The sequence below is a fragment of the Ostrinia nubilalis genome, chromosome 11, assembly GCF_963855985.1.
Source record: "Ostrinia nubilalis chromosome 11, ilOstNubi1.1, whole genome shotgun sequence".
NCBI classification, from domain to species: Eukaryota; Metazoa; Arthropoda; class Insecta; order Lepidoptera; family Crambidae; genus Ostrinia; species Ostrinia nubilalis.
Window position 1 is genome coordinate 8,220,461 of NC_087098.1, and position 23,031 is coordinate 8,243,491.

Here is a 23,031-nt window from a genome sequence, read left to right on the forward strand (position 1 = left end):
TAAAACAATTTTATGGAACAATGGACGGACAAGAAAACAATAGCTGTTAACTCTTGTTTTATCAGATCGACTGGTGTCAATCTTATACCACTTAACTGACAGGCATCGTGTTAATTTACGCATTACTCCGTCGCTTACAAAAACCTAACGTTCAAAATGTCCAGTAGCAAGAATGGTTAACAGCACTTTGTTTATTTATTCAATAATTTGAACTCTAAAGCCATCGATATAAGAACGAACCCCGAAGCTATGTTCAGACATTAAGACATAATCTTTTATCTGAACGTTCGAGCACACCTCCACGTTAAAGCTACGGCTTAGGCCCGGTTTACACCAAGGCGGATCGGAGCTGAGCGGAGCAGAGAGATGTGGAAATAATGACACATGGGGGCGTAGTGTGAGTTTACGTCAAACGCATTTGATATCGACTGCGTTAAAAAAATATAAATGAAGATTTTAGAAATGACGGATTGTATAGCGCCCCTAGCGGAAACTTTCAGGAACTGAACTGAACTGACGTAAACTCACACTGCGCCCACTGATTGGTTATCCAAAACACATCTCTGGTTCGCTCCACTTTGGTGGAAACCGCGCCTTATTCAATTCTTTTGTTTTTATTTTTTATTTAGAACGTCGTGAATAAGCAGCCAGTTCAGTTTTTTATTCAAAGCCGTTGTGATGGTTCCACTTCTTACTTTTATTGCGTCGTTGTTTATTTTATAAGTTATCAAATAATATTTTATAAGGTGATTCTTTACAATGTTTATTGAATGGTTCAATCCCCGATCAGACAAATTCATACAATATTATAAAAACAAAGGGATATAGACGTTTGACTTAATTTAATACGAGGTTTGAACTTTGCATAAACATACCAGGTTTTAGCATTGTAACTGACTGGCTTCACTGCAATTTACTAACACTAAACGCCGACAAGACTAAATTCATAAATTTTTCTATGCGCAGCCGACACGAAAATTCAAAGAATGCTTATCTTTATGCACACCAATGTCAAACCCCGCCTACCACTACATGTATGTGCCCCACCATCCATGAAACTAACAACCTAAAATATCTCGGGATCATAATTGACGGGACACTCTCCTTCAGACCTCACATAGAAAATTTAGTTCAAAGGGTACGCAAATTAATATATGTCTTCAAAAAACTTCGAACAATAGCAGACAAAAAACTGATCACAAAAGTATATTTATCGCTCTGCCAATCTATTATCCAGTACTGTATCACTTCTTGGGGTGGAGCACATAAGACTATATTAATTCCACTTGAACGAGCTCAGAGAGCCATCTTGAAAGTCGCGAATTCTCTTCCCTTTTTCTACCCTACCCACCTACTATATAGTTCCTGCAATGTGTTAACTGTCCGCCAATTATACATAATGCACACATTACTTAAACAACACACCTCGCACTTTTATGTTGCTGACACCACTAATAAAAGACGGAAAGACATAGTCTGCACTTCGCAATCCATCTCCAAATTTATTTATACAAATAGATTTTTTACTTTCCTCGGTCCGTTTCTGTACAATAAATTAAATAAGACTCTTAACATATATGCCCTAAATTTATATAACTGTAAAAAAGCCGTATTTAAGTACCTTCAATGTTTGACATATGACTTAACTGAGGAGCTACTTGTAGTACCTATGTAATCTAAGTTTTAACCTAAGTATTTAAAAAAAATTGTATTTAATATAGCAAATTGTTAATTTATATTTAATCACTATTTAATGTGTGAGCTTTTTTCGCCTGAAACACAGGTTTTTAACCTAGCTCAGGCTACAAAAGACTGTGAACTATATGTAAACTCTAGCATAATAAGTTCGTATAATGCTCTTATTTTAATGAATAAATTATTTATTTATTTATTTATTTATTATACCTTCTTAGGCTGAGTTGCACCATCTTACTTTAACTTTGACAAATGTCAAAAATCTGTCAATCTCCATACAAAAAGCACCGGTTAATTTTATTGTTACGGTTAAATTAAGGTGACGCAACTCAGCCTTAATGTTATCTGTGACTGTGATAATGCATGGAAGATTTCCAGTCAACCAAGACCTTTTATTTATATGGGACCATATACAGAAGAGAGGTCAAGCTTGTTCCTAGATTCTGTAGAATCTGCCTAATTAACATGTAGGTGTAAAATTGTTATGTAGTCAAGCATTCTCAATAATACTTTATTTAAAGACAAGAAAAATCAAAACACAGACAATAATTAAAGCTTTATTTTTGGACTTCACACTTCAACTATAAACATGACCTTGCTACTTATTTTTTATTAGTTTTAGTGTTTATTAGAACCTACTTTAATACTAAAATCTATCGAGTAGTTTTAATTTGATATTCAAAAATATTGGTCTCACGTCTGCCCTGAAGGGATCACGTGCGTAAAATAAAATTACCAGCTCATATTAAAACAGCCAACGAGCAATTCCGCGAGGTAAGTATGAGGCGCAGACGCAACTGCGTGCTTGCATGAAAAGATTGATGGCAGTTAATGAAGCGGAAAGCGGTGTCAAAAGTTCAAAACCGTGTAATGGAGCGCCTAGTATGGAGCTGTGACTCAATCAGCGCGGTTAATGTGTTTGTATAAAGGCAAAATTGATCCTTAATCGCTTTAACAATGATAAAAATACGCGAACACGACGTGATGAAATCCCAACAATCGAGAAGACATTACTCAGCGATGCAAATGGAAGCCTACAGAGACCCATCGGCACTTAAAACGACTGCAGACCTGAAATTGGCTGTAAGACCGCTTTTCGAGCATTCCACAAATAATTCAGTCCAATCTCACACTCATTACGCGATCCCATTATCCAAAAACAATTTACGCGAAAATTATTTACCACAGGTGTTCCGCGGCTTACGAGGGCGTTTGTAATTTTTTTTTATCAAAAAATATCGTTATTGCACATCCCATGATCATTCATCGTAAATTATCAATTTGGGAGATGCGTGTAAGTTTGTTAAATTAAAAAATGAAGCTGTAAATATGAAAACTGACGCCAATTTGTTGATCATGCCTTACAAAGGAATCGCGTTTGGCAATAAAATTAATTGTTGAATCCATATAAGTAGCAAAAGCTGCACGAATGAATTTATTACAAGAAACGTATCGGTCATTTTTCATGACCGTCAGGAGTTCTGTCTGTGTTTAAAAATGACGACAGTAATATCTTAGCTACCTGTAAATGCACTTCAACGTCTTCGTCTTCGTTTCAGCCAAATGACGTCCACTGCTGGACATAGGCCTCCCCCAAGGTTTTCCACAATGAACGGTCCTGCGCTGCCCGCATCCAGGCTCTTCCCGCGACCTTTACCAGATCGTCGGTCCACCTAGTAGGAGGCCTGCCCACGCTACGTCTTCCAGCCCGTGGTCGCCACTCGAGAACTTTCCTGCCCCAACGGCCATCGTCTCTACGAGCTATGTGCCCCGCCCACTGCCACTTGATTTTAGCAATTCTGCGAGCTATGTCGGTTACTTTGGTTCTTCAACGTAAACAAATATAAATCTTATGTCTGATGTTTCAAAAGAGGTGGCAAAATGTATGAGGTAGGTGACTCTACAAAAGATTAATCGTACCCTGTCTATTCTTGTTCGCTATAGATTCTCCATGTTGGAGTATTGGGGACGTAGATAATTGAAAGCATAAAATATATTTTTCCGAAACCTATTACCTACAGACTTGTTTTTCTGGTTAAGTCGCAAAATCCGTAATCTAAGACAGGTATATTTCCTTGATATTGGGGTTATTGTTTGTCAAGAAAGATGTATGATCCGAAGACTTACAAAAACTGTTATAATAGGAATACCTACCTTAAATCCAACACACATATTTTAGTCATGCTTTGGATAAAACTCGTTGGTGACAAGATGCTGATTAAGTATTATTGTTATTTATTTATAATGCTTTTAATACTCGCATCAAATAAATAATTTATTTCTTTCTTCTTTCTATTAAGCCCACTATCGTGTTTTTCATCTCTCGGTCTTTTCTATGAGAAAACGTACGAGCACCTAGATAGAGTGTATCCAAAGTAAACTGTACCAAAAGCTTTCAGGTAAGTAAAAGTAAGTAAAGCTTAAAAGATAAGGTTACCATCTAATCCCATCTTACAATGTCTCGACTTTCCATAGTAGATATGACCTTGTCTGGACGAGATTTTTCAAAATTCAAATAACGAATACTTAGTAGGTACGTTATTCAATTTTGTATTAAACTCCAGCCCTTCTTTATAATGTCTGGCTGTTTCTTTCAGTGAATGACAACGAATCTCGAAGCTGGTAACCCTAAGTCTAATTCTGGTATCATTTGCGCTTTTCCGCTTTCCCCCGTGCAGAGAGCAAGCGTTTTTAAACCGGCTCATTATTTAAGTCGTAACGGACACTCAGCCGCAGAAATCCTTTCACTGTAACTGGAATTAAACCGCTTATCTTTCAGCAAGTGTGGTTTCCAACAATTTAGCTTGACGGACGCAGAAAAAATCTTTTTCGTAAAAAAATCTTCAAAGGATTTTAATTTCTGTGACGGTAATAATGAAGTATAAAATGAGTACTTTTAGTAAGCCTTTCGAATTACATCGGATGAGGAATGGACTCCAGATGAATGATTATTTCTGAGAAATAGATCCACGAGCAACAGATTAGGAAAAGAGAGAGTGCATATTTAAGTAAAGTCAATGTAAGGTTTAGTAAAAAAATCCTATCTGAAATTCGTAAGATTACTCTTCTACAGCGAATCAAAATACTCGAGCAGAGCTACGGACTAATGGTACTGTCAAGAAAAATGTTAGAGCAAATACTCGTAGAGCCGACTCGTCAAAATTTAATAAAAGTGCAGAATGCGCAACGCGCGCCAAATCGTGTTTTAAATTCCATACGCGCCCAAGACAAATATAGCTTTATTATTATTGCCACAAGATTTGGGGATCCCTACAGCGTTATTGGCGTACTTAAACGATATTGAATCAGTACGTTTAGCCGCAGCACTTACTAAATGTAATTACAAGTGTCACGATTCGGCACTTTTAACTTTCAATAGGCGATTATTCTGATTCACTGACGCTATAAAACATTAAATTAAAGAAATACCCGTTCAGGCGCTCTCAAAAGTGCAATATTTTCCATTAACGGTCAGCATCGCCAAAACTTTTTCTTAGTTGCGATTAAAAAAGTATATTCTGAGATTTGGTAAAAACTTTTTCAAGGCATATTAAAATACTTACACTACAAGAAAAATTCACACCAAAATACGATAAGTGTATATTATTTACTTGCCATTAGTGATCGTGAACGTAGAAAGTGTAGGTTTAGATAAGTAGTTCTTTACAGTAATTTTCTAAAGAATCCTGGCTAATAAATCTGGAATGCGAGGCCGCGAGCGATGTAATCATTCCTACCTGACCCGCCGCCAGTAAATTTCAAAATGCATATCTCATAAGAAACCAGTCAATTGATGAAACATTACTGATAAACAAATTAAACTATTTATACACTCATAAATTAACGTAAGTGGGCATGGTAATAACTTCTGTTTCCTTTTAATGAAAAGATACTTGCATGACAAGGTATGTGCGTTCATAAACAAACTCAAAAAGGATAACGCGAGTTACAAAACGCTTAAATGACTATAAAATGATAAACTTCACTCTTATCACGTCGGAAAAATCTGCTGTCATGATTATTTTAATTTATTGAAGACAAGAACGCAATACGAATTGACTTATCAGTCGTTAATTTTTGAGGCCGTTATTTAAACGTCGATGTCTTCTCCATTCAAGAGGAAAATTCCCATTTGTATTTTGTAAATGGTAGCACGAGTTTCTTTTGGCCAAACAAAGATTAAAATAAAGTAAAGGCTTTAAACTAATAGGCTTACCTACTATTTGGGAAACTTATTTATTACAAATAGTATTCTAGTCAAAGTGCACTGAAATATGAGTTTTCATTAATAAATATTGAGTATAAGTATTGTTATATTCTTGAGGGGGGAATAGGAGAATATAAATGATGTTTTAATTTCTTTGTGGCTGTGATTTCGTAACCAAGAGGTAGGTATCTATGTCAACTAAGCACTGAAATTAAACTTGTAGATCTGGCATTACAAAGAAAAATGGCGGCCAATTTTCGTAACCGCGCATTTCTTTGCTAATGAAACTGCGGTAATTTGTCTCGGGAACGTCTTGTCTCTTACATTCCAATTTACTGTACCGCTCTACTACAATCTTTGCATGAGAACGTGTTTATAATACGTTATTTTTTGTCAAGTAAGAAATAAAACAAAGCCGAAGCCTTGTATTGGGTCATTCACGTTATTTACAGTTTAGGCTTTTCTGTGAAAATTAACAATTTTAACTTAAGACGCGTTTTCACAAATTACATTTTTAAAATAATCGAAAGTAGGTAGGCATGCAGGAAAAATCAGCAAATTTATTTAGAGCAAATCATTTTTTGCTGATTGAAATGTTGAATCACATTGTAAGCAAACCAATTTGGCACAAATGTCCGGATATTCTCTTCAATCCTTGGTTTGAAATTCAAAACATGTCATTCAAAATAATAATTTTGGGTTCGCAAATTAGTTTTATTTTTGTCGAATTATGAATAATGCTGATGTATTTCGCATATTTCTCATGATGAAAAACATTTTAAGAAGGACGTAGAATTTTCAACTCTGATTATAAATGCCTTACCCAAGAATATGGTACCTAATATTATGACGACGCAAAAAATATTGAGAGAGTACCTACTTAGGCATTGACTGCAATAATAAGAATTTGACAACTAGAATGTAAAATGTATTTCTGAGCTGATAGTGCTTAAGCACAATTAAAAAAGATTTCCCTTTTTAATTTTGTGAACTAATACAAATAAACATCGTTCAGGTCATAAAGAACACCCAAAAGGTATTCCCCGTAATGAGTTTTTAAACAATACAAATTGGTAAAAACAATAGGCTTTAGCTTTAGCTTTCTCTGTGCCGGTTGTTCACTCGGAAATAATTTAGGAAGCACCTTTCTTTTCAGAATTACTGAAAGCGATTAAGCTTTTGAGCATTGATTTTGGTTTTACTTATTTAGTTAGTAATTGATCATACCTTCATCTCTAAATAATATTTCTAATTATCTATGATAAGTATTATATTTCGATACTATGTTAATTTATAATTATCTTAAAGTTGTGTCGTCGTTGAGTTGTCGTACCGTGCGATGTTGAAGTCATTGGGGGAGGCCTATATTCAGCAGTGGACGTCCTATGGCTGAAAAGATCATCATCATCAGATGATGATCTTAATGTTGATAAAGACGTCATGTGCCTATAGGTATTCATAGATAATACTAAAAATATCAACATTTTCTAACACCACGCAAAGCATGGTGATACGTGTTGTATTAGCTCTTACCGCGTAGTTATTTAGCTTTGTTTTCTCACTACCTTAACATTTCTTATTCCTGTTTCTTCGTGGCTCATTCCATCAGTTCCATCACATTTACCATGACCATATTAGTCCTGGCTTAGATAATACACGTAAAAAATCACCATCGGTTTTGACCAGTCTTAATCGTTTGTGCAAAATTGGCAAGTGTTCATTAAAACTATAATTGATCGCCAAAATAAACGAGTCAATGACCACTGCTAATAATAATACGAGAACAGTTAAGGTTCAGCCAAACCAACGCGTGCAGCCTGCGTGCGCGATGGCGATGGCGATCAGTAGAAATCAGTAGGATCACCATCGCTATTGTCATCGCACACGCTGACTCCACGCGTTGGTTTGGCCGAACCTTTATAAGGCACGGTAATCGTAATTACTTTGTATGATTTAAGTTCATTTCGAGTACAACATGCTTCTTAAGTAGAATGATTTATATTTCGACCAGTTTCCTTTATACTGGCTGCCTTTGGGTGTATTTTTATTCGATTTATTTAATTGACATGGCATTTCATATCAGAGGTTCAAAGCAATGTAATTATTTGAGTTAAATGTCGTTCAGTTATAGGGCAGTGATACACAAAAACCTTTCGAACGAAGGGAAGCTTTCTTAGCCTAGTTAATATTAAAACAATGTTTATACCCAGGTCATCGTTATAAATACTTACTATACTTAGTCAATTATTGATTCAATATAAATAAAGAGGCAAAAATCCCTATGACGCTTTTCTGCAACGTTAATTTATTGATTGTTCCCTTACTCTAATGATGATCGATTTTTCAAGCGCGAAATAAAATCAATGTGACAATTTTAATACATTTTCTTTACAGAAAACCGGCCTTTCTCACCTAATCTCAATATTTTAGTTATCATGACAGAAACATAATGTACGGTAAATTAATCAGCAGTAAAACGACAGTTTGTTTGACAATCTGTCACGTAGCGTGTAGCGTGCCACGGGACGCTACATCTCTCATCGGGATTTACGATTCATAGTTTCGCAAAAGTCACTAGTGATTTACTATTTCGATTTTTCTTCCAGACAAAATGTATAAATTAATCAATAAATTAATGTTTAGTCTGAAAGAAATCGGCTGATGTTTTATTTGTTAAGGAATATGTGTTACACGTGCGTGTATTATCCAAAAACGAAATTTTTAGGATTATTTCGGTCGGACGCAATGCGTTGGAAGGTTTTCCTACGTCATGTCTTACCTGTACATATAAGTTACCTAGGTACATCTTACCTATAAGTACTTAGGACATAAGAATTAGTCTAACCATGAACCTACTTAACAAAAAGAATACCCGTAAGTAATTAATTATTTACTTTATTTGATTTCGAAATATAAAATATATAGTGTAGTTTTGTAAATAAGTATTTGTACGTAGTTACATAAACAGAGCAGTAGTTAGTTCCAATTCCAATCTAAAAGCTACTAATCAAAGATTTTTCTTTTTTTAACGTTAAATTAATTTTTAAACACTATTAATTAAGACAAACAGCTTCTCTACACAGGTATAAGACAGGCATAGTAGCGAAGACGTTTATTAATTAACAACAACTGCAGGTGCTGTCTCCAACGGCTGAAAATGAGAATGCACCCTGAAAAACTTTTGCCGTCTCTTACAGCCAAACTTTTGTCTAGAAGATGAAAAATTAATAAGCTAATTTTATGTCGATAGCTAAGCAAGCGTACCTAGTTCTAATGAGATTTCGGCGAAGAAACTTATTATACTAGTTTTAAATTATTATTAAATATTCTATAACTAAGCCCCAATATAAACGGTAGTAAAAATAATTAGAGAGTAGGTACCTATTCTCCTATACTAGGTCGTATAATTATTGTGATTCAATTATGAACAAGGTTTAAAAACTCATTTTTGCATCGGAATTCCTCGAAGCGCATGTAGTTATATGTAGTTAAAGTAGTAAACATGCAAGATAATTTCTTAACTCTCAGAATCGGAGGACTTCAAACTTAAATCATTAATTTTATTGCTAGTTATGCAGTAGGACTGCTTATCATAACAGCTTAATTTTACCTTTATAAATTGCTCGCTAATTTCGAATTACCCTTAAAAGTACATGTAAGTAAACAGGATCGCCTCTTCAAGAGCTCATTAACATAATATAGCCAATGATGTTCTCTTATAAACGGTTTTTAATATTCAAACAAGATCATTTGCACAATAATATCATCAGGCGCTTGTGCGCAAGCTCACATCGCGAGGAACAAACTTTCCGAAGTAATAAGAGCTAATATCGTGTGTTGGCGAAGTTAGCTTAATAGTACGTAATTGTCGCGGACACGTAGAAAGGTAAACGAGGTAACCCAACTAGGTGCAGGAGATAATTGCTAGTAAACTAGCCGGTGTAACGAGGTGTGTGTTGCGCTCAGCCGGGTAATAGTTGCGTACGTAGAATGTGGAGCAGAGCTCGGCGTAGATGCCTCCGACAAAAAATCAGTGTAAGCTCCACACTAAGGCGCAACGGTCGCGCGCGCGTCGCCTCTCTACCGACTCCGCGAGATCTCACCCCGCGCCAAACTTTGCGAACACCTCAAGTTATCCGAACTATGTAACTTAGAACCCGTGTGGGAAAGCCAAGTGAAAAGTGTCATATTAGTCGTGTGTAAGTCGAACATATGGCCGTGGCCTGAGGTCCGGTCGCAGTCAGGTTGGATCGGTCGTGCCGATAGAATCACGACGACTTGAACCACGTGTGCTGGTCTGGGGTTTCACCGCTCACTTCTGTTGACTTTGGTCACCTTGCAAGAGTTTTGGGATTAATTTTTCAAATGTAAACTGCATGAGTCATTGCCGCCTGATTAGGTAGTAGAAACTGGAACATTGGTACATACGTAACTTTGAAGGTTCACTTATGAATGCTTATCCAAGCTTAGGCTTTAGAATTTATCTAGTAAATAACAACCTTAAGAGCTCATACGTCCATTTATTGAGTTACTGCGCTTACTCAAAACAAATATCTTCGTATAAATTGGCGAAACTTTTCCCTAATCTTAACATTTTAATCTAAAATATTCCAAATTATTTAAACCCTATCTAAGGATATCAAACATTCAATTAAAATTCCTAAAAGTTAGCTTCAAATTCCTTCTTCATCTTTGTCGCGTAGAATCTGGTTTCCTATACATAATGGATGAGTAGTATTTCTTATTACCTAAGTAAGTTAAAGCCCATTAGATAAGCTAAAATTTTTAAATTATTACTGATTTAAAAAAGCATCGCTATGAATTATAATTCAACAATTTATTCTGAACAAGAAAAATAAAAAGCTTAAAACTGAAAAAGCCATAGGTACTTACATAATAAGCACATTCATTAAACATCTTTTGTGTAAGTAGAGCCATTTACCCAAAAATGCTTGGTGGGAAAACTCTATGAATACTAAACTCTATGAATCGTAGCTTAGTAACATATCTATGACTAAAGTACTTCATTCGCATTCAACCTTACCGTGATTCAAACACCAAGTATGTCGTATGAGCCGATAGTTTTGCAAGGATCGACTCGATCAATTTATCACTTCTGCTTCTATCCTTATTTTAAACTGTGCAATATCAAAAACCTGAATGTACCTGACGAGTTATTGCAAGCCCCAAGCTACTTTTGGCTCAATAACCTAGCATTTAATATGAGTTTATATATAAAATTTTCTACGTACTTCGTTTAAATAAAATCCTTCCTTATTTCTGAAGCAATTGTGTAGAATATATTTTTCCATTTTAATAAGAAACATTGTTTCAATTATACCACCCATTAATTTTTAAATCTGCTAGCCCTGTAGCAAATGACTCCTCCAACCAAATTCAATCTCTCAACCTATTAATAAAGCCCAAACCATTTTTCGACGTGAACTGACGACTAAAACGAATTCATGAATAGTTAAAATAATTTTCTCTTTTCCCAAACCTAGGACGAACTCTACCAAAAAGTTGAAACACAAATCATCGAAACTAATTCCGATTAAAGGCAAAACCAAACGATAAACACCAAACTTGTATATAAATATTGGTATTAATCATGTAGCGAAATACGCTAGCTTAACCAGTCGTCTTGTTCGGCATTAACACCGATTGAAGTTATTACTAGGTCGGTCCGTTTCCGTTCTCATCACGCAGCAAGACTGGACCTCAGGCGATAAAGTTTTAATTGCAGTAATTTAGCCGGTAAACAAACTTTCGTATGGTTATCGTGACTTTTGACATCTTATAGCAAGTGGGCACGCTCTCTCGATCATTTGTAATTATTGTTGCAAAGCTCTTTTACCTTCTCTTAACTTGGTATCTTAATCTAATCAAAACATATTGTTTAACACATCAGTTTATAAGAGTTTTCTACATATCCTATACTAGCGGCCGCCCGCGATTTCGTACGCGTGGATCCCGTTTTACCCCCTTAGGGGTGGAGTTTCGTAAAATCCTTTCTGAGCGGATGCCTGCGTCATAACATCTACCTGCATGCCAAATTAGTCTATGTCAGTCAGTCAGTCAGTCAGTTTGTGTGTTTAATGGTAGAGATACAAGCTCGAGTGACTTATAATTTTGCCATAGTGTTGAGTATTGATAACACGTTGAGTGAGTTGAGTGACTATAAGTTACATACAAAATCTCCAAATTGGAGAATGATAAGGTGTTATTACGTCTAAAATATTAGCGTTCAGCAACTGCCTCCATCACAAAGCAAAATAAATTATTATGCGAGTTCCCTTCGTAATTTTCTCTACCGTAACATGGTTTGAGTTGAAAAGTTACCATGTCAATAACTTTTACAAGTGAACGAAAGATGAGTCGAGTGCCAACCCAATGCAACCTTATTAGGGCATCTTTTGTTGTCGTGTTCCAAATTCAACAAAGGAAATCAGCTGTGAAAATATAGTGAACAAAGGTATAAAAGGTAAACCAAAAAATAGAACAGTTCAAAGAAGTAAGTATTCAATCCCAAATAGGTCTGTTTACGATAGTTTTTTGTTTTGATAAGAACAGCCGCTTAGTCTATTTCAATAGTTCCATTTTGCGTGCGAGTTTGGTATCGACGTCTCATATTAATGATTACTCGGCGTGATCTTATTCGATCGTAACTATTAATCATGGGGAATCAATTCGGCAATCAATTTTAATGGTAATGGTAATGACTGCGGTAAAAACGCCATTGTTATGGTACGTGACTAAGTTCACGTCACGAATGTCGGTAGACTCTTCACAGCTTTTTATCTATGTTTATATAATACTAACAGTTAAACTAAACTTTTGGTGTATTATCCTGGCAGAAACTATCGCATCGCGTACTTTCTGTATTTTTTTTTTGATTTTCTGTAAGGATTTTATCAAAAAGGTTCGACTTAGAGCTAAGACTTATTGTTAAAGTAGGTAAATAGCGTCTACGGTCAAAAAACTCCGTGCGTGTAAAATCTTTACATGCTAATCGCTCCAATATTACACACAAGAGATTATGAGCTGCATAATGAAGGTCTATAATCCATAAAATACTAGATAAGTTAGTATTTCTTATCAAAGTAATACCAGTAAATCCGCCGCAATTGCAGGCATCCATCAAGCAAACGAGGGGAATTCTATTTGTCGGACGTGTTTATCTCGCCCACCAACTTCTGAGTGGCATATGTTCTGTTTGTTTATTCCTGTGAACGATTTGACGAAATAATCTCAAATGTTTTGAAACAAAGGAAGGAAATATTGCTTTTTGCTTAATATGTTTTGTACACAGTATTTTTTTAAGGTAAAGTAATTTTTTGTTCAGTAGTGGACGTCATTTGGCTGAAATAAACAAACGAACGAAATTTTTGATGAGCAATATGCCAAAGAACTTATTAAAAGTCACTAGCTTTTGACTCAAACAATATCTATAGCCTGACCAGGAACATAAAAACCCTCGCCATGTTGCGGAAAACTAATGGTACTAATTTCTTTTAATGGCAACAGTAACTGAAAACTTCATTGATATGTCACCTTGCATGTCAGTCTATTGCTGTCAAAGTGTAAACAAACTTTATTTTAAATGTGCGCAATTGATTTTGTGAAATAAATTGCTAAAATATTTTTATAGTCGTGAAAGAAAAGTGGTTCACAATGTGTTAAAGTATTTGTCGAAGAGAAATACTAAGGGTTCGGACAATATTTTCATTGAATAATGTTTCCGACAAAGGTTGTCAAATTGACTGACATGTTTATCGTATAGTAGGTACAGTCCACTATGAAAATTAGCTGTGGTTTGTTTCAACTACCTATTTTAAAGTTTTTTGTCACTTTCTAAGTGTTGAATTTTATGGAATTGGGAAAGAAGTACCGAGTTTGAAGCGTTCATGAGCAGACATTGCAGTTGAATATTCAAGTTCTGAATTTGATTATTGACGAATAATAAAATAAATCCTACTAACTCGATTGATGGTTTCATTTAATTTATTTAAACCAGGTTACTTATAATAATATTTTTTCGTTAATTTATGAAAATATCAAATTAGCCCGTAATCCCGAATCCTGATACATAAAGTTAGCCTATTAATTATTAGCTATAAGTTCGATATAGCCTGACCAGGAACATAAAAACCCTGGCATAGAGGCGCGTCAATTGCATTTGATAGTGCAACACTGAGTACAGTCGTACCTGTGTTAAATTAATAGGCTAACTTTATGTATCAGGATTCGGGATTACGGGCTAATTTGATATTTTCATAAATTAACGAAAAAATATTATTATAAGTAACCTGGTTTAAATAAATTAAATGAAACCATCAATCGAGTTAGTAGGATTTATTTTATTATTCGTCAATAATCAAATTCAGAACTTGAATATTCAACTGCAATGTCTGCTCATGAACGCTTCAAACTCGGTACTTCTTTCCCAATTCCATAAAATTCAACACTTAGAAAGTGACAAAAAACTTTAAAATAGGTAGTTGAAACAAACCACAGCTAATTTTCATAGTGGACTGTACTATACGATAAACATGTCAGTCAATTTGACAACCTTTGCCGGAAACATTATTCAATGAAAATATTGTCCGAACCCTTAGTATTTCTCTTCGACAAATACTTTAACACATTGTGAACCACTTTTCTTTCACAACTATAAAAATATTTTAGCAATTTAAATCACAAAATCAATTGCGCACATTTAAAATAAAGTTTGTTTACACTTTGACAGCAATAGACTGACATGCAAGGTGACATATCAATGAAGTTTTCAGTTACTGTTGCCATTAAAAGAAATTAGTACCATTAGTTTTCCGCAACATGGCGAGGGTTTTTATGTTCCTGGTCAGGCTATAAAAACGGATTGAAAACGGTTTTATTGAATTTGTCTCTAAAAAGTAAAATATTTATGTTATTACTTTTAATAATTAATAAAACAGGATAACGCTGCCAATCTCAAATTCTATCTGCATAACATTAAATATTATTAGGCAATAGTCTGTCATCAAATATCTAAGAAAACAAGAATCAATTTCACTTTAGAAGATTTTTGAATTACGTTTATTTGTACAAATCCGCTATCGAATCTTCTTCTACAATGCCCCCAATCCTTTCTATTTTTAGGAACAAATAAAAGACTGAATTTCAGTCCGAGCTAATGAACATTCCGGAATGGGGTCCAATGTCGAATGCGATGGTGCCAAACTCTTTCGGACCAAAACGAACCACTTCAAACTCGGTCTATTTTCTAAATGCATCCAATGACAGCTGAAAGATGGTTCCTCACGACGAAAAACGCACTTCGTAGATGATTAGTACTACCGTCCGTCTTGCAGCTAGTGCAAAACAGCAATATCACACTTCTTTGTTCTAAATGGAAATTAGTAAAAAAAATATTTAAAACTTTCGGATACTGTCTTTGTTGTTAAAAAAAACATAAGACCGTAATTTCTTCACGAACTAATCCAAATTGAAACACTAAAGACTTTCAAATATATGTTAAAATTAAAATAAACCTATATTATAAACATAACAAGAGCAGGTAAGATTTATGTAAGTACGGTCGATGCTCTAAACACTATAAATAACTTCTATTTTGCAACAAAACTGAACAATCTAGTGTGCTGTCGATTGTGTTTTGTATTTTAAACCGAAAACCGATCTGTCTGTTCTTTATGAGCTAGGGCCAAAGCTTAGCATTCCACGGACCGTTTGTTCGGCATTAGTCACTTTGAACTAAGCCCCGTCCTTTGTTTTTACTCTTTGCAACATATTTATTTCATCTTTGAAAACAAGAAAGTTGTGACAATACTGTCATTATTTTCATTCATGTGTATTCTCATAAGTGTCTTGAATAAATTGTCTTAATCGCCACTTTGTTGGCATGAAATTAATACGTGATTGAATTTAATATATCCGTCAAGTTTTTTATTGATGAATCCATAATGAATCATGCTGCTTAACGACCCATGGTTTAATGTATTCACTACCTCATGTCTCATTTAGCCTAAGGGCAGTCATCAGCGATTTTAATATGGATTAAAAGACCATTTTTACTTTAAAAAGTATTCCATCCATGTACGTTTTGCATTAGAAGGGAAACAGTTCGAACTCCTCGTAACTTTTCCGTGGACTTCAGCACGACCCATTTGGAAACTTGTCCATATGCGAGGAAGTCATGAATAGGCAATCCCGAGTATTTCTGATCACGTCCAGTCCTTTGGGTTCCGGCCAAACATTTTAACGCATAACTTCCATTTCATATGACGCGAACACATTTTTACACAACTTTTTGCTGACACCAATAAACAAGAACTTAACAGACGGCTGTTAAATATAAAAACTTATTGCTCAGCACACTCTGTAATACATTTGAATGTAGGTATCCGCTCGAGAACCTGAATCATGATCGCCTTCGAACTGTGAGCAAAAAATCAACGAACGCAACCTAATTCATAAGAAATATGGCGATGTTTTCAATTAAGCTTGTTTAGGCAAATTAACTCACATTTGTTTCACTTCTTTGGATGAAATATGCAAATAGAATCGGCCCGTGCCTCGTACAAAACATACCTGTCTGTCAACAACAGAGAACACACCCATGTAATAAATTTCGACAAAAGCCCACCGAGTGAGTGATGCAAGATGTTTGTTACAAATGATCAATTGTTGTGCTCGTATTGTGTTCTATCACTTTTTGCTTCTGCTCGAGATGACGTCATGTTATCGATTCAAATATCGATACAGATGATGATAATTAGCCTCATTCGTAACCGGAATAGTCAGACGCTGACCAATCGGGACACGCTAATACTTTGATATCTCACGAATTCCGGAGCGAACTCGCAAGTCGTAACTTCCAACTACAGAGTAAGTCACATTCCTTATGTTTTATCTGGAAACATTTGCGGCAAAATCGAATTTATGATGTTGCTATTATCTTAACAAAAAAGGTTTCGAATTCATTTTTGTCCGAAGAAAAACAGGATCATCCCTCCATATCCTTAAGAGAGCGTGTGTTCCTTACACGGCTTGCGTTGGCTAAATAAATTGTCTGCAAGTGCAATTTTATCTGTCAGATTATAAAGTCCGGTGAAATATAACGTTTGAGGCAACAATATATCGAAGCCGGGAGAGGTGTCTGTTGTTTTACATGGCATTAATGCCAACTTGCCATCGGAGAGTAATGTAGCTACGTCAAAGTTTGGACGTTCAAGAGCTTTATGATTGATGTACCCGCTAAAATATAAAGTACTCGTTGTTACACAGTTAATAGTTTGGTATTACCGTGCCTTTATATATTATCCTATTCATTCACTGTCTCATCATTGTCTGACAACAACTAAAAATGTTCACTTGCGCTCTTTTCGAGCAAACGAAAAAGTTGACTTTTATTTCTTGAGAGGTATTTTGTGGGCTATAAAAAAGAATAAATGTCGTGTATCAGTACATAAAGTAATGAATAATACGCGGATCAAAAACTTAATGCATTCTTGCTCTTTGCAGTAGGTAGGTACTTAATTCATTTTTATCCTTGTTTTGAAAACAACCAAAAAATACATAATTATTATACTCCTAGGAAAACAGCATCTTTGCAAATAAGTAGAGGACGTTCTGATTTAATTTTGTGGGCATTTCTACGAGGACGACCGATCGACCTACTGGGGCGAAAAAAGTACCTTTAAAATTGAAGTACGGACTTGAAAAAAATCACACGTATTTATAGGACTCTTGACTTGATGGAGAGCATATTTAGAAGACCGCCAGGTTTTACATCTCGCCTTGAAAAAATCCGAAAGTTCAAAAACGGGCGAAATTTGGCCTAAAATGGAGTGTCCGGTTTCCAGAATTTACTCGTTTTTGCTTCATAACTTTTGAAATAATAACTTCCCCATTATGAAACCCACATTCACAGAACAAGGGATAGTTAATAAAGCTATATAAATGAGTTTCTCTATTGCAAGTCCTTGGGTTTTAATACAGTAACACATTTAAATTTTGTCCGACGTGTGTGCCTCAATTCCGTGATTTTTACTTTTGTGCTCCTATATCACTAACAACGCACAATACGAACACCTACGCCTGATTCCCATAAACTAGCAGTTGCACTCGAGTGGTCGAGCAGTATAAAAGAGGGATCAGTCGCTTTGAGGAGCATTTTTCAGAGGTTTGAAATCACTCAGAATTTTTGGTCACTGGTCATTTCTCAAACCGGTGTGCGACATTAATAATGTTCATGAAGTATTTAATGAGATTACTGCTGAATTAATTAAGTATTTAACTGATATCTGCCATTACGTTTGGTAGAAATCGTTGTAATTTATAATATTTTCGAGTAATTTGATGAAATGTCATTTTTCCTCAATTCCGTGGATCTCAATTCCGCGGAATATGGGGCTTCGAATTGAGAAAACACGTACACCGAATTGATATTAAATGAAAATAGATACTTTTATTGTGCTATAAATTGTTTGTGTAACTTAAAATAATAATGAAATCAATAGAGCATAATAATAGGGTGAACTACCAATCATTGGACCGTACCAGTCATTGGACAGAAGACAATAAAACTAATTTTTTGAGGTTTCATTAAAAAAATACACTGCTATTGCTATCTTATTAAAATAATTCTTCCAGGTTCTTCCCTCGACCTTCACCAGATCGTCGGTCTACCTACCTAGTGGGGGGCTGCTCACTGGTCCGTGGTTTCCACTCGACAACTTTTCAGTCCCAACAGACATTATCTGTACGAGCTATGTGCCCCGCCCACTGCTACTTGATTTATGCAATTTTACGGGCTATGCCGGTCACTTTGGTTCTCTTGCCGATATTCACATTTCTGATTCTTATTAGGCTCATAGTAAGCGACCAAGTTTCACATCCATACACCATCACTGGCAACACACACTGGTAGAAGACTTTTGTCTTAAGACGCTGCGGTAGTTCAGACGTAATAGCGAAGCTTCCCGATCGATGCTTAGCTGAGTTGAATTCAGCGATAGACCTCTTTCTCAAAGTTGGACCTAACTATCTGGACTCTTGTCCCAGGTATACACAATTGTCAACAACTTCGAGTGTAGTACCTTCAGAGGAGTGGGTGCAACACGGACATTTGACATGTTTTTTGTCTTGTCCATGTTCATTTTGAGACCCACTTGTTGAAAGGCTCTACGGAGGCCATGACTCCGATATCATCCCCGATATCGCGACTCCTTGGTCTTCTGTATAATCTGCCGTAGCGTACCTGTGTGTGTACCATAATACTAAAGCCTTTTCGGAAACAAGCTTGTTCGGAAGACTGGAAGTCGTCGAGTCTGCGAGCGAGATGATTCGTAAGGACTCTCGAAAACAGCTTGTAAACACGCCTCATAATTGAGATGAGTCTATAATGCTATCACCACACTTCTGTGCCATTCCGGAGGCGTTTTTTCTTCGAAAAAGACGGAATTGAACTGCTTCTGTAGAGCCTTTAGTACCGGCGAAGCTCAGCTATAATGCCGTAACACCTGGTGCCTTGTTGTATTTCAGCTATTTGAGTGCCATTTTAATCGTGTACAAACTGACGTCCGATATAATATCTTCGGTATTGTGTCAGGTCAATCTAGCTCTTGGGTTTTGCAATATTTGTTTTATGTTTAAGGTTAAGAATAAATAAACAAAGAGACCCTGTGTTATGTATTTATTTGTTTTATTTAAATAAAATTAAAATAATATATAAAAATTAAGAATTTATTATAGTTCCTTATTAAAAAATTAAACATATTGATTAGGATTTTTGTTTTATTCCATTGGTATTTCAGACACATAAACCCAAAATGAACCATCTAACTAATAGACCAGCAATCAGATATCAAAACGTTTTAAGTATTTATTATATTAATTATTGAAATACATTAGGTATTTCTTCATAATGTCATCAATTCTAAGTTTGCGGAGCGATTTTTATATTTGGAGATTCATTTCTCAATTCTGTGATTCATTTTCTCAATTCGGTGCTCTCTCAATTCGATGGTTAACATTTCTCATAAACCACTTCACAATATTTAGTGACAATGCTATTTTTACATTCAGAATGGAGTAACATTTATTTTTTTGTATTGAAACTACTTAAAAAACTAAATATAAATTTTAGCACCGAATTGAGAAAAAATACACCGTACAGTAGAAATGCCCTTGTGCATTTTTGCAGGATTATTTCATTCAATTAAAAGTTTACTTTAGCGATGAATCAAAACTTTAATTAAATAATCTGAAACATGCTTTACATTTTCTCAGTATGTAAAAAAAATGTATGTGTTAATAAACAGGAATGTTCGTAAAAAAGGGTCGTGTTCCAAATTCACGTTAAAAATTAAATAAAACAGTAGGTAATGTTCGTTTGAAACAGTGTAAATTAAAAAATAAAGTACCCAAATAAAATAGCTCATGCTGCGATAAATCAGAATTTAAAATGTAAGAGCACCAGTCGACCATTCCAATCCGCCATTGAGTTTTTAAGCGAGCAGACTCAGCGTTCAATGTGATGAAATTTGCACATTCATGAAAGAAAAAACATCAAAACGTGTTTTGATAAAATACCCCAACATTGTCTGGGTAAAGCTGAACCCGTATAATCTGTGACAGGGATTAATCACCCACCGCTTATCCATTTACGGATCTCTTGTTGAAAGAAAGAAGGAAAGAAAAAATGTTCATTCAGTCAGTATCATCGAAAAATATACGTAACATACAACAATTTTTTTAAATGTATGTTGAAGATTCGTCGTGGAAAATCTGTACGGAGAAGTTAAAGTAACAGGACGTTGAAACACAATTACTTAATAGGGTCGTCTGTCGTTACGTCTGAAATCATAATAAGCAGTCATGTAGAGTTTTTCAAATAACTTTGATGCAATCTGGAAATATCCTGGGTATACCTATACAGTGTGTCCGGGCATGTAGTGATCAAACTTTAATGGAGTAATCTATGGACAATTTTATCGATGAAAATACATCAAAGGATGATGGGCACAAATGTATGGAAAGTGGTACCCGCTCCAATAGCCATAACCAATATATATTTTAAAAGGCCTTTAGATGTAGGAAAATGTCTGCTATGGGGCCAGTTCTAATTCACGTTTTGAAAGCAGTAATTCCACTAAGTATTATAATGAAAGTATAACACAATCATCCATGTATACGAGTATGTATTATGACTACAATCTATTAATATAACTAAAAGAAGCATTGAAAAGGAAAGGATTATACCTACGATGAACTACCCAAGCTATTAGCCCTTTATTCGCTTTCATCATCATCATCATGATCATTTTAGCCATAGGACGTCCAGTTGAACATAGGCCTCCCCCAATGATTTCCACAATGGCCGGTTGGTGGCGGCCTGCATCTAGCGCCTTCCCGCTACCTTTATGAGGTCGTCGGTCCATCTTGTGGGTGGACTTATTGGATCTTGTGGGTTTATTCGCTTTAGCAACCCATAATAAAACCCTTAACAAGTAATAAAACTTTAACCCCTTTATTAATAAAAGTTACACCCTAGTTGAACTCTGGCTTAAATTGACATTTGGTATGGAAATGTCATTTTAATCCAAGGTTCTTCCTAGGTGTAACTTTTTATTAATAAGGGGGTAGTACTACTTTAAATAAAAATATTTATTTCACAATTATTATCCCCATCAATAATTATAGAGTTAAGGAAGCATGCTGGATCAGTAAACCCTTCCTGCCTGGCATAACCTAAGTACCATACGATGGACACGTATGATACTTCTTCTTCTTCTTCCTCGGTCCCTCACTGATGAGGATCGCGACCACAGATAGTGTTCCTCCACAGACTGCGGTCATAAGCTGTGTGGACCGCACGATACAAACTCCCGCCCACCGTTTGCCTCACCGCGTCCGACCATCTCATCGGTGCCCGCCCTGCCCCGAGCGCGTCTGCCTTCCATACTGTATGATAGGTACTTAGGTTACACAAAAAGTATCTTTATCTTCGAACGCAACCAGATCTGAGGCTGGTGGCCATAGTAAATGTTGTTCGTCTTGGTAAGACCTTTCAAATGACACTACAGACATAACTATTGGAGCCGGGTACCATTCTGCTAAAAGTATGTATATCTTCGTACACAACCAGATCTGAGGCTGGTGGTCATAGTAAAAGTTGTTCATCTTGGTAAGACCTTTCAAACGATACTAGACACATATCTATTGGAGCCGGGTACCATTTTGCCCATTGTCCTTTGGGGCCTGACCCATTTCTCGAAAAATTACATGGATTTAAGTTTTTAATTTTTAGTTTTCACCTCTTCCTTCAAAAACAAGTGAAAGCGTGGGTAGCTTAACATTAATAGGCAAATATTTTATATCATGCGACAGCCAATAAAATTATCTATTAGTAGAAGAAGAAAACAGACACAAATTTCATACATTTTATGGGAGTAAGAATGGATTGAATTAGAAAAATACATTACTTTTTTCACTTCTTTTTCAGTTATTTTCCAACACAAGAAAAACCAGGTCGTTAAGGTATGTTTTATTTGCATTGTATTATTAGTATTTGAGCTATTCTACAAAACGAATGTAAATTTATTAGTCTACGTCTATTAGTTTCGACGTAATTGTTGAACAAAGATACCCCTTCCCAGCGGTTTCCATAGCGCACGCGACATGCGAAAATGCACTGCCTGAAAGAATCACACAACCTATTCCGATTACTATGGAAACAGCTGGGAAGGGGTATCTTTGTTCAACAAATTACTTCGAAACTAATAGACGTAGACTAATAAATTTACATTCGTTTTGTAGAATAGCTCAAATACTAAAAATACAATGCAAATAAAACATATCTTAAAGACCTGGTTTTTCTTGTGTTGGAAAATAACTGAAAAATAAGTGAAAAAAGTAATGTATTTTTCTAATTAAATCCATTCTTACTCCCATAAAATGTATGAAATTTGTGTCTGTTTTCTTCTTCTACTTAGATAATTTTATTGGCTATCGCATGATATAAAATATTTGCATATTAATGTTGAGCTACCCACGCTTTCACTTGTTTTTTAAAGAAGAGGTGTAAACTAAAAATCAAAAACCTTAATCGATGTAATTTTTCGAGA

At 35.4% G+C, this 23,031-nt stretch overlaps 1 protein-coding gene across 6 annotated transcripts in view; it reads left to right on the forward strand.

Moving 5' to 3' along the window:
- Positions 1-9,952: 9,952 nt before the first annotated feature.
- LOC135075868 (monocarboxylate transporter 10-like) overlaps positions 9,953-23,031 on the forward strand; it is a 60,481-nt gene continuing 47,402 nt past the window's right edge. For 4 of the 6 annotated variants that reach the window (XM_063970327.1, XM_063970329.1, XM_063970331.1 and 1 more), the window contains exon 1: positions 9,953-10,101. The gene's annotated coding sequence lies outside the window, so the exon portion shown is untranslated. Of the gene's footprint in view, positions 10,147-10,286; positions 10,302-23,031 lie in introns of those variants that run through there. The other 2 variants (XM_063970332.1, XM_063970328.1) reach the window with 2 other exon arrangements.